Genomic DNA, 12908 nt, shown 5'->3' with positions numbered 1-12908 from the left:
ATAACTTTGGACAAAATAATAGGATGGATGGTTTAGCAACTTAACAATTTCAAAGGGCCATAAGTCTCTAAATAAATCATCTAACCAGAACCCACAAATAACACGCGCATCTCTTCAAGGCAGTTAAGCTTCCCATAAAACTTCATTGAATTCAAGTCATTAGTTGGGGATAAATAGCCCAGACAAGAATTGCACTATATGTACAGTATATTGAAAATTTCAAAGGGCCATAACTCTGTGAAAAATCATCCGACCATAACTTGCTGATAATATGCACATGTCCTGTTGGTAGTGAAGCTTCCCATAAAGTTTCATTCAATTGCAGACATTAGTTGCTGAGAAATAGCCCGAACAAGAATGCACAATATGTACAGTAAATGGAAAATTTCAATGGGCCATAACTCTGTGAAAAATCATCCGACCATAACTGGCTAATAACATGCACATCTCCTCTTGGTAGTGAAGCTTCCCATAAAGTTTCATTGAATTCCCGTAATAAGTTACTGAGAAAAAGCTCAGACAAGAATTTTTTAGAGGAGCATAAAAATGATTCAAATATGAAATTTCTTTGTGTTATATACCTCATTATAAACTTCCTATTTTAAAACAAATCAATAGGCAACCGTGAGGCAAACACGAAGGTATTATAAAATGACAGCATATTTTTTATTGAAGTTTCTCTCTGTGAAGACAACAGACTATGAATTATTGCATATGGTTTCTTAGTCTGATTTTTGTTATCCCTGAATTATTAAAAAAAACACATTTAGTTCTGATCACCTTTGAATAAGATGCATTTTTAATTTGAGAAGACATGCTTCGCACAATTATAAGGCAACTTTTAAACAAATGCAAAGCACAAGATACACGTCGTTATAAACTTGTGTGTTTAAATTGTACACTCTGGTCAAACTTTATGTTCAAATAATTATTTTTATCAATTTTACAAGTCTAAACTAGGTTTTTTTGTTATAAAAGCAAATGTAAAGAATGCTTCATTAATTTGTAATGCAATGAAGACTAGTTTTCTCATGAAATATCACATATACCTAAAGCTACCGTATAGGGAGAAATAATTACTTTTGACAACTTTCAAATTCGAATAAATGACAATTGAATGTTATTAAACAATGTTTCTGAAACAAGTTATGTATTAATTTTAAAACAATTTGCAAAGAGATATCATATTAATTCATCAATTTTACCAAAAAAAAAATACCTTGACCTTACACAACTCAAAGTGTGTAGCTCCTTGAGATGCACATGCATGCTATATATGAAGTTGCTACCTTTAATATTGCAAAAGTTATTGCAAATGTTAAGGTTTGCACAAACAAACAAACCAACAGACAGGGCATTATGTAAATTAAATTAAATAAATTGTATTTTTTAAAGAAAAATTGTGCTTCCAATGCTGGATGCATATTTCCTCATCAACTGTGTCCGCTTTGACTCACCTGAAAAATATATAAAGATGCATATTAAATATTGGATCTGTCATCTTTACACATATACTCTAAGCTGGTTTTCTAAAAGTTTCTAAGATAATTCTTAAACAAATTGTTCTAAGATTTAAAGTTTTAATTTACTCTTCTTTTCATGAATCTTCAACACAATATGAAATTCAAAATCCATGCATATTTGTATGATTGTTTCAAATGATCATGATATACTCATATTTACTTCCTTTATTTACTAAGGACTTATAGAAAAGCAAGAATTGAAATTACCATAACACAGATGAAATATTTGTTATCAAGGACACGTTTTTAACAGTAACTCTTATTGCTGTTGCTTCGCGATTGTATAATCAATTGAGTCTTACTGACTAGACAGTGTTTTCTCAAGCCCTTTTCAATCTAAGTATGCTGCCTAAGATAGTTCACTGCTCTTTGCTCGGATAACTTTTTCTGCATTTTTGGATATATTTATGTTTACAATTAATTCACATAAATAGAGTACCCTGGCTGTTGCTACATGATCGACCACTGGGTCAGTGTCTCCCCCCTTCCAACTCCATGGCAGAGGCAGGGTTGTTTGCCAGCTGGTCCGAGTTCTGCAAAATGATCATGATGAACTCATATTTACTTCTTTTATGTTCTTGTATTCTTATTTTCTCTACCGTAAATGACAGCTGCAATCTCATTCCTAATGTGCTTATTCACTCATGTTATCCTAGTATTTTAATGTAGTAGATGGAATATCATGTGAATGGATCTTAAATGAGAAAGGACTTATAGAAAAGAAAGAATTGAAATTACCATAATACCCATAAAAGATTTGAAAGCAATAGCACACTTTTAACAGTCACTCTGATTCCTTTTGCTTCGCGATTGTATAATCAATTGTGTCTTACTGACTAGACAGTGTTTTCTCAAGCCATTTTCAATCTAAGTCACCTGCTGCCTAAAATAGTTCACTGCTCTTTGATCGGATAACTTTTTCTGCATTTTTGGATATATTTATGTTTACAATTAGTTCACATAAATAGAGTACCCTAGTTGTTGCCACATGATCGACTACTGGGTCAGTGTCTCCCCCCTTCCAACTCCATGGCAGAGGCAGGGGTGTTTGCCAGCTGGTCCGAGTTCTGCAAAATGATCAGGATATACTCATATTTACTTCCTTTATGTTTTTGTATTCTCATTTTCTCTACCATAAATGACAGCTGCAATCTCATTACTCCTGTGATTATTCACTTATGTTTTCCTAATATTTTAATGTTGGAGATGAAATATCATGTGAATGGGAAATCAGATCAGAAAGGAATTATAGAAAAGCAACAACAGAAATTATCCTAACTTTGAGTAAAGATTTGTTAGCAAAGGCACGTTTTTAACAGTGACTCTTATTGCTTTTGCTAAGAGATTGTATAATCAAGTGTTTCTTACTGACTAGACAGTGTTTCCTCAAACCCTTTCCATTCTGAGTCCTTTGCCTAAGATATTCCACTGCTCTTTCATCGGATAACTTTTTCTGCATTTTTTAAACATATTTATTTTTATAACTAATTCACATCAATATAGTAAGGTGGCTGTTACCTCATGTTCGACTGATGGGCTACTTGCTATCTCTTCTAGATGACCTTCAATGAATTCTAGAAAAGTAAGTTAACAATTTGAATAAATAAATATGCTTTAAAAGTATTTGCAGCAATTAAGTTAGTCATTCATGTGTCCAAACATATTATTTCTATGGCTTTTCAAACAAGGCATGCAAACAAGGGCTGTTTGTAAAACACGCATGCCCCTCGAATGGGCTGTCAGTTATAGTGGCAGCCATTGTGTGAATATGTTAGAAACTATTTTAATGCTTCAGGTCAATGTGACCTTGACCTAGTGACCTGAAAATCAATAGGGGTTATCTGCCAATCATGATCAATGTACCTATGAAGTTACATGATCCTTGGCCTAAGCATTCTTGAGTTATCATCCGGAAACAATTTTACTGTTTCTAGTCAATGTGACCTTGACCTTTGAAGAAGTGACCTGAAAATCAATAGGGGACATGTGCCAGTCATAATCATTGTACCAATAATGTATCATGATCCTAGGTTTACGCGTTATTGAGTTAACATCCGGAAACCATTTGGTGGACGGACCGACCGACAGACCTACATGCGCAAAACAGTATAACCCCTGGGGGCATCCAAAGTGCAATATAAATTCATTTACATATACATGTTCACACTGTACATGCAAACCAGCAGATTCTGTTGTGTGTGAGTTCCAATTCCACAGGGACAGTATTGGAATTTTGTGTGTGTGTTTCATTTCTTTGACTTAACAATTTCATCAATTATCATAAGTGCATAGCAAAACACTTTAGTAAATTTTAGTCTTGACTCTTGATGATTTACATTCTACTTCATTTTTAGTTAAAGTGCCCTGGGGATTTTTTTAATACTTATTCAAACACCTATCTTACAGGATAATTATTATAATGGGGTATCATTTTAAATAAATCATTAAAGCGGGTATATACGATTTTTATATGTGCTGAATTGTAAAATATTGATACAAATATGTTATAATAACACACAATATGTAAGAAAAATGATACATTTAAGACGAATAGTAGTAGAAGTAGTAGTAGTAGTAGTAGTAGTAGTAGTAGTAGTAGTAGTAGTAGTAGTGGTAGTAGAAGTAGTAGTAGTAGTAGTAGTAGTAGTAGTAGTAGTGGTAAAAGTAGTAGTAGTGACAGTAGTAGTAGAAGGTGGTGGTGGTGGTGGTAGTGGTGGTACTAGTAGTAGTAGTAGTAGTAGTAGTAGTAGTAGTGGTAGTGGTAGTAGTAGTAGAAGTAGTAGTAGTAGTAGTAGTAGTAGTAGTAGTAGTAGTAGTAGTAGTAGTAGTAGTAGTAATAGTAGCAGTAGCAGAAGCAGTAGCAGCATTACAAGACCAATACTTAAGAATGATCAAATGGGAAAAGGTAACCTACACTGGCAGTAAATATGGGGCTCATTTACAGGTCAGATTTGGAATCTCTGCTGTAAAATGAGATTTTGAATGAATTAAAGGGAGGTAAATCTGTAATAAAAAGAACATGCATAAACCGTAGTTATTTCCCTTGTTTGAACCATGCTAAATCCTTACAAGTTTGGAAATAATTGGATGAAAAATTTGGACTTTATTGCATAAACACCATTTTCTCAATTCAAGGGGAGGTAATTCTGTACTTCATGGACCAGTAATGCTCATTTTTTGTAGGGTTCGTGTCCTCATCGATATAAAGACACTGTGCAAATTTGGAAAGGATCGGACAAAAAATGTGGAAGATTTTTTAAAGTTTTCACAAAATAGGCAAAAACGAATAAACATGCAAAGTTCAACGTGCTCCTGCGGCCATGTTTTTTGACGAATCAAATTTCTTTGAACAACTTTTTCAAGGGAGCCTTCAAAGGTCATCCATGTGAAATTTTTTGAAAATTTGATGAGCGGTTTCTGACAAGAAGATTTTTTAAGGTTTTTACCATATATGGTCATGGCGGCCATCTTGGTTATGTGATCAATTTTTTTTTAACAATTCTTTTGTCCCATGACCTAGGGATGCTCCACATGAAATTAAGTTGAAATTGGCTCAATGGTGTAGTAGAAGAAGATGTTTACAAATTGTTTACAGACAGACAGACGGACGGACGGACGCCGGACGCTGAGTGATCACAATAGCTCACCTCGAGCTATCGCTCAGGTGAGCTAATAAAAAATATAATCATATTGCAATGATTTGTTTCTTATTTGTAAAGCCATTTTCTATCATTTTCCTTATTGAACATTTTTTTTTTCATAATCCAGTAAAAAAAGCAATGGAAAGTAATTCACTTAAGAAAGCATAAAAAGAACTTTTCTGGATAAAAAACACTGGTAAGTTATAATAACGGTTTGCTTTTCTTTGGTTTTAAATCAAAACATATAAAACATATATATCATTTTGGTGGAAAAGTGATAAATGATAAAATGGTGGAAAAGTGATAAATGATAAAATATATACAGTGTTTCGTTTTTGTTGGAAATAAAATTATTTACCCCCTTCAGAAAGCAGTCTTCTGGCTATTTGTCTCCGTTCTTCTAGTAGTTGTGTTTTGCTGAGCACAAACTCTAGGGATTGATTCTGCAGGTAGCATTCTGCTTACTAAAGTTGTTAATATCATTATATTTACTGAGAGGTAGCATTGGGCAGAAAAAAACACAACTGTTTCAACCAATTAAGTGGGTTTGAAAATTAATTTACCAAGGCAATCCAAGTAATACTTAGGCACGCACAAACATTTTATGAACATACATATTAATTACAAGTTTCATGTAGTTCCATACAATAGTTACTGAGCAACAGCTATGGAAAGCAAAAAAAAGTTATGAAATTCCTTACTTTCAATCAATGAAGAGGATAACTATGGCTTTACCAAGTTGATGCAGATTCCTAACGTTCAATCAATGAAGAGGATAACTATGGCTTTACCAAGTTGATGCAGATTCCTTAATTTCAATCAATGAAGAGGATAACTATGGCTTTACCAAGTTGATGCAGATTCCTTACTTTCAATCAATGAAGAGGATAACTATGGCTTTACCAAGTTGATGCAGATTCCTTACTTTCAATCAATGAAGAGGATAACTATGGCTTACCAAGTTGATGCAGATAAATTGAATGCGTGTACCAATGCAACATGATAATAGAAAATAATTTTTAAGGTTCATTACAAGAAAAAGTTAAGAAACAGCTGTGGACAGAAAAGTGTCACAGATGGACAAAAAGACAAACAACGCTTAAAGAAAAACAAGAGTTCCGCGGTCGGAGATGACCGCATTGAAGCCGGATTTTTGATTTAAATGACAGGAAAGTACCTTTCGTGTTTTTGTCAATGCAATACTTAAATTACTGAAATATTGTTCAAAGGTCAAAATGAAATGTAAGTACTTTTCAAGGCATGAGCAAACCTTGTGTTATGTTTTGAATGCATGCATATACATGAACAACAATAACCAGTGGTCATCTAAGTGTGCTTGCAAACCTTCATGTCAAGTTTGAAGACTCTATGTCCAAGCATACCAAAGTTATAACAATTTTAACATTTTAACATTTAAGGTCACAGTGACCTTGACCTTCAAATGAATGACATTGAAATGACCAGTGGTCATCTTCTAGTACTGGCCAATCTTTATTTCAAGTTTGAAGACTCTAGGTACAAGCATACCAAAGTTATAACATGAAATAAGAACTTTAACATTTTTACATTCAAGGTCACAGTGACCTTGACCTTCAAATGAATGACCTTGAAATGTCCAGTGGTTACTTACTAGTTCTGGCCAACCTTCATGTCAAGTTTCAAGACTCTAGGTCCAAGCATACCAAAGTTATAACAACTTTAACATTTTTACATTCAAGGTCACAGTGACCTTGACCTTCAAATGAATGACCTTGAAATGTCCAGTGGTTACTTACTAGTTATGGCCAACCTTCATGTCAAGTTTCAAGACTCTAGGTCCAAGCATACCAAAGTTATAACAACTTTAACATTTTTATATTGAAGGTCACAGTGACCTTGACCTTCAAATGAATGACCTTGAAATGACCAGTGGTCATCTGTTAATCCTGGCCAACCTTCATGTCAAGTTTGAAGACTCTAGGTCCAAGCATACCAAAGTTATACCATGAAATAAGAACTTTAACATTTTCGAGCACGCCGCCACCCCGCCCGCCCGACCCCCGCCCGCCCGACAACATCAATCTATAAGCCGAGATTTTTTCGAAAAAAATCCGGCTAAAAATCATTGGGAAGTACAAATAACAGATTCCATTACCTTTAAAACGTAGACACCGCAAGATATTGAATCTGACTGTTTTGCATGACGTGGGCAGAGTATGTTCCAATGTATTGGTCCGCCCATATCAATGCTGGATAAGCGCCGAATGTGCACAAATTTACTGTTCAAAAGCAAAAAGTAAAAAAACAACATCATCAAATCACCATAAATGATACATTATGAGTACAAATATTATTTGCTAAATTTTTGGAATGAATAAGGAATGACATTCCCTAGCTGGTAATGGAGACATATTTTTTGCGCTGTCCAGAGTGATGTCAGGATGTCTGGTTAGATGTTCCTTGCATCTTGTCAGCACTTATTCTCATAAAACACTTAAAGGATTAAAAAGAAACTTAGAAGGAGTGTTCATTACCAAGCCTTGGTTTGCATATTGGCAGATTTGTCAATTAAGTCAAGTTCACAAGGTTAAAAACATAATTACCTTGCCAGTGCTTCTTTGCATAAATCAATGAAGGATTTTAATGTTACTTGGTCAGATTTATTAATAGCTAGCTTGGTTCTGCATACTGTGAGGATTTTTATTTGGGTCAAGGTTAGAAGGTTAAAACATGGATTTATTGTACTTCAAACAAGAGCAAACAAAAGCATAAAGTAAAGAAATGTTTCCCTTGTCCACGCCTCTTCTCGTAAACAAACCAATGCAGGAATATTAATGAAACTTGCTAAGTGCTAGTACTAAGCCTAAATGTAAATTATCAGGATTTTTAGTTAGGTTAATGTCAGGGTCACATGGTTAAACAAGAAAAGTGTTTTTAGAAACACTATGTCCCCTATTGCGCCGCTTTGAAGCTATATATTTGACCTTTGACCTTAAAGGATGACCTTGACCTTTCACCACTCAAAATGTGCATCTCCATGAGATACACATGCATGCATGCAAAATATCAAGCTGCTATCTTCAATATTGCAAAAGTTATGGCAAATTTTAAAGTTTGACGCAAACATACACTCAAACCAACAAACAAACCTACAGACAGATAGACTTACAGACAGGGAAGAAACAATATGTCCCCCACTATAGTGGTGGGGGACATAAAAAAGTTCTTGGTAGCAATTATTCCCATAAACCACTGAAAGGTGTCAATCAAACTTAGAAGGAATTACGCTTATGCTACATATTGTCAGGAAGTCTAATTTCGGTAACGGACATGACACCAAAACCTCCACAATCTGATCAGTGTAAACTTTTTATATAAATGATGATTATTTGCAAGTTAAATATTTACATAGCATTTTACAGTCTGTGATATTTTCTAATTTAGTATATGAAGTTAAATGTATCTAACCTGTTTAATTAAATAATGTACACATTTACATCCATTGTTGCAGGATCTGTTGCTGGGAAACATTCTGCTCCCCCATCGGATTTATGTACAAAACTTTGTTGTCTTTCGGTTGCACAACCTTAAGAAAATAAAAGAGGCCCCCAGAGGGCCTTGGGGTGCTAACCTGAATAATATGCGATCTTAATAATTAGTCCCACTGGCAGGAATCTTGAAAATTTAACCTATTTAGAAAAATTTTAAAGTTTTTTTTATATGTACATGCATAAAAATAATTTGACTGCTCCAGGTTGGGGATATTTTTTTGAACAAGAAAAATAAATTTAGCAATCAAGATGAAAATACTATAAATTGTTCATGCCAAAAACCTTTTATCTATGCCTTATGTTTTCAGAGGTTTTTTTAAGTTTTTACTAACTACATACTTTCTTGTATGAACACAATGGCCCAGCAGGACAGGGCAAATTTTAACCTGTGTGCCTAAATTTGAACAATATTGGCAGATGTCCACTTGGCAATGTTGTATGCACAATATTTATCCTATATGCCTTGTGGTTTAAGAGAAGACTATTTGTGAAGTTTTTTTAGTATATACATGTAGGGCAAACATATTGGGCCCCAGGGTGGGCCTAACTTTTGGCCCCAAGCCTGTAATCTCAACAATCTTTGTAGAAGCCCACTATACGAATGCCAAAAATGTAAGCTCTATGCCATGTGTTTTGAGTGAAGATTTTTGAAGGGTTTACTGTTCACATAGAGGAAAAACAGATTCATCACAGGACAGGGCAAATTTTGGCCCCAGCTCTGTTATGGAATCAATTTTTGTAGAGGCCCAGTAGACAATGTTTCATGCCATTTATACATGTATCCAAGTTAAAAATTGGACAACCGTGATATTTCGCAAGTAAATTGAGAATCATTTTCACTTACTATAAGAGACCAGTGGAATCCACCCTCATTGACTGCACCAACCAGATGATCATACTCCAGTATCTGCACCTTTGCATAGAAAATACACTTAAGACAAGAGCAACGCTCGGCGGCAGGTTCAGTCTTGAATAAATGAAAGCTTGTCAGAATTATTTTTAAATCACAAAGACCTTGACCTTTGACCTAGTGACCTTTAAATTGAGTGTGGTGTGTAGAACACATCAAAGTGCATCTACATATAAAGTTTCAAAGTTGTAAGTGAAGCACTTTCATTTTAGAGCCAAAGTAAAGGTTTTAGCACGACACAGACGTCGGACAGCACGAGCTGGCTATGACAATACCTCGAGTTTTCTCTGAAAACAGCCGAACTTATAATACTCAATCAATTTATTCTTGAAAATAACAATATACATGTAGACTTCTTTTAATCAATGCTTTATAAACTTTTATTCATTGAGACCATCAAACAACTCCTAATAAATACCAAGTAAATGCACAGATTTAACATGAATCTTCATGCAGTTATGACCATATTTCATAATATTTAAAAATATTTCAATGCTTAAAAGTTTTTACATGTTCCAGCAACTGTCACAAAATCTCAGCCCTTTAATTTCAGGTGAGCTAAAATATGGTTTCCATCATATTGGTCAATGCAAAGGGTTATTTCTTAATAACGTTAATGTGCTGTCATTTTAATGTAAATGTTTAAATGTTCACGGAAATGCCTCAAAGTTAAGGTATTAAGATTTTATTATTGAACATGCTACATACCTCGCTTAAATACCTGTGTTTATCAGGGTCTTGTCCCAAAAATATGGCAGTCCATACTGTACTTGCTACATGGAGAACACTGCCATCCAAAGGCAAACACAGCAGATGTAAAAATGCATCCATTATCTAAAATTAAGTATTTAAGACATGCCATAATTAAACAATCATTTTAACACATGAAGTCAGAACAACCAGATACACTGTTATCATGACAACAAAGTTTGTTTGTTCATTGAAATGTTTTCCATTTATGTGTTGGCATTGTATATTTGTTTATATGTTTTCAATTAATTGGTTATTAAAATATATTCAATAAACTCAAGCCAAGCCATCAATTTTTCTGTTCAAGTTAGAAACAAGTACACATCAGTGAACAATGAAATAATAATAAGAACACCATGAACAATTTAGAAGCAAGACATGGATTAAATAATCATTGGTACAACTATCTGTGTAAACAACAAACTATAAAACACCATTTACTCTACATTATTAGAAGGAGACTATTATTTTCTGAATGCAAAATTAAATATATAAGGAAAATAAATATTATAGGTATTAATGTTCAAACAGGTCACACAATTTTACGGCAGTTAAATTGTAAGAACATTTGGTTTGATAAAAAGGTCACGAGGTCCGGTAATATTAGAATCATTTCCAAATTTGCCAAATTATTATCGGAAAAATCCGAGGACCGACAGTATTTCGGAAAGACTGCAATAGCAGAAACAACACATGTTCTTTAAACCCACTATGTCTTTCGCGTCTCTGTTCTTAACGATCAATGGCACTGACATCTTCATATAAATATTTGATGCAAATGTGCCAAAAATATACATATGTGGTATGTAATTTGCAAAAGTAGCATGATTTTGTAGTAAGTGGGAAAAGATTGAAGTGATAGAAAGTCCTGAATTATTTTTGATGTAGGACGAACCTAGTCATGATGGTGTTGAGGAGCGATTGTGTGAAAAAATTATGCAAGAAACATGTAAATAATGATTTCAAGATAAATGAGATTTTCAAGTCTGCTTGCAAATTTTTAGCAAAGGCAAATTGACAGACAATACTTCAGTATGTTTTTTGGTAAACGTACAGCTTAATTAAAAAATGTTCACATAGTCAGTATAACGAATCGATATGCATGACAATGTTCTGTGCAAGTGAATTTCATATAAACTTAATGTTTTAAATCTATAGCCAGTGGCCAACGTTAATGATTCCGACAACACTTATTTGCATGTACATGTAACCCTTTTGGCTTTATCATCGTGAACTCACTTTTGAAGCGAGTCAACAGCATCTTGAAACCCATAGAGAAAGTGTAAACAATAAGCTAGGTGCGGTATTTAACAGGCACAAAAATTCGATTCGAAATATTAAAACACCTGTAGACTGGGGTGACCCACGTCTTGCCAAAATAAGGGCACCATATAACACACTATGCATCTGCGGAAGTGCAGGTCAACAGAACAGGAACTTCAAAATGCTGGAGGGGTGTAAACAAATAAGCAAGGTGCAGCATTTAACAGGCAGTCTTCGAATACCAAAATGACCATAAAAAAACACTGGAATCGCACTGTTAAAATACCTGTAGACTTCGGTGACCCACGTCTTGCCAAAAAAACAAAACGTTCGCACGTTTTGATTTCTTCCTCTCTGATGTAATTGTCGGCGTCAATAAAATAGGGAAATTTTAACACCGCCATTTTTTACAACAGACTAAGTTATCTCCCTTCGTGGGCGGAGTTAACACCGCACTACTTTTGAGAATACTCTTTGGCTGATTAATTTATTTGGAATACAGCGTTACCGGGTAAGCTACGCTCGATTAGTCATAGTCGGCTTTGGTACTACTTAAATGTATCACCACGGGTACTCCCAAGATACTTAAATGTACTCGGGGGCAAGGAAAATATACTAAAACGTACCAGGAATTCTAACGCTTATTGATGTTGTCTGCTTTTTTTCAAATTTATTTTATATTTACACGGTGTGTAACCTAGCTGAAATAATTCGCGTTCAGAATAAATCTGAACCCTGAAACTCCGGTCTGCAAAAACCATAACGAAAATTAAATACAATACTATTATATCAATATGCTTAAAATTGCAAAAGAACGTAACCAACTCATAAAGTTTTAGTTAATAAGTCCATTTTTACCTCAAATAGCGTCGAATTGAAGTTAAAAGGCATAATTTGTTTCAGTTAAACTTCTACTTAAATCGCAATACAATCACTGACCTCTCGCCATGTTATGAAATATTTAAATATCAACCAATCAGAAGAAGGCATACAGTGTAATAGGCTGCGTTATCGATTAAAATCTACCTGCCGTATACAGCGGGCACAGCGATTGGAATTGAAAATGTGAGTAGTGTGTTGCATTAAATTGGTCAGGCGTGCAAAATTGAAAGAGTCATTACATAATTCTTACGGAACATTATTGAGGAATGAATTATCTACACAGGTATGTAAATATTATTGCAATCCGTTGATATTAACTGTCTGATATCGGGGCTTGAATGTTGCGCACCAAATTCCTTGCGCATCAATATAGACAAAGAAGAAAAAATCTCGCTATTAAAAAGATAGA

The 12908-nt window shown here is 34.3% G+C and overlaps 1 protein-coding gene and 2 long non-coding RNA genes across 7 annotated transcripts in view; 1 reads left to right on the top strand and 2 right to left on the bottom strand.

Moving 5' to 3' along the window:
- LOC127859064 (galactocerebrosidase-like) overlaps positions 1–12908 on the top strand; it is a 67689-nt gene that overhangs the window by 11458 nt on the left and 43323 nt on the right. The window lies entirely within an intron of this gene.
- LOC127859069 (uncharacterized) lies at positions 1386–12122 on the bottom strand. Of its 3 annotated transcripts, none has more exons than XR_008039254.1 (9): positions 11904–12122; positions 10313–10438; positions 9539–9607; positions 8612–8729; positions 7299–7422; positions 5523–5628; positions 3042–3097; positions 1963–2056; positions 1386–1457 (listed from the first exon to the last, which is right to left on the bottom strand). It is a non-coding gene; the product is annotated as an uncharacterized LOC127859069 (long non-coding RNA). The 3 variants fall into 3 exon arrangements; XR_008039256.1 differs by having other exon boundaries at positions 8641–8729; XR_008039255.1 differs by lacking the exons at positions 1386–1457; positions 1963–2056 and adding an exon at positions 2538–2590.
- LOC127859070 (uncharacterized) lies at positions 6365–7173 on the bottom strand. Its single transcript, XR_008039257.1, has 2 exons — positions 6915–7173; positions 6365–6769 (listed from the first exon to the last, which is right to left on the bottom strand). It is a non-coding gene; the product is annotated as an uncharacterized LOC127859070 (long non-coding RNA).

Source organism: Dreissena polymorpha, chromosome 14 (genome assembly GCF_020536995.1).
Source record: "Dreissena polymorpha isolate Duluth1 chromosome 14, UMN_Dpol_1.0, whole genome shotgun sequence".
Classification (NCBI taxonomy): Eukaryota; Metazoa; Mollusca; class Bivalvia; order Myida; family Dreissenidae; genus Dreissena; species Dreissena polymorpha.
Note: the sequence above shows the minus strand (reverse complement) of the source record. Positions and strands in the feature narration are given on the sequence as shown.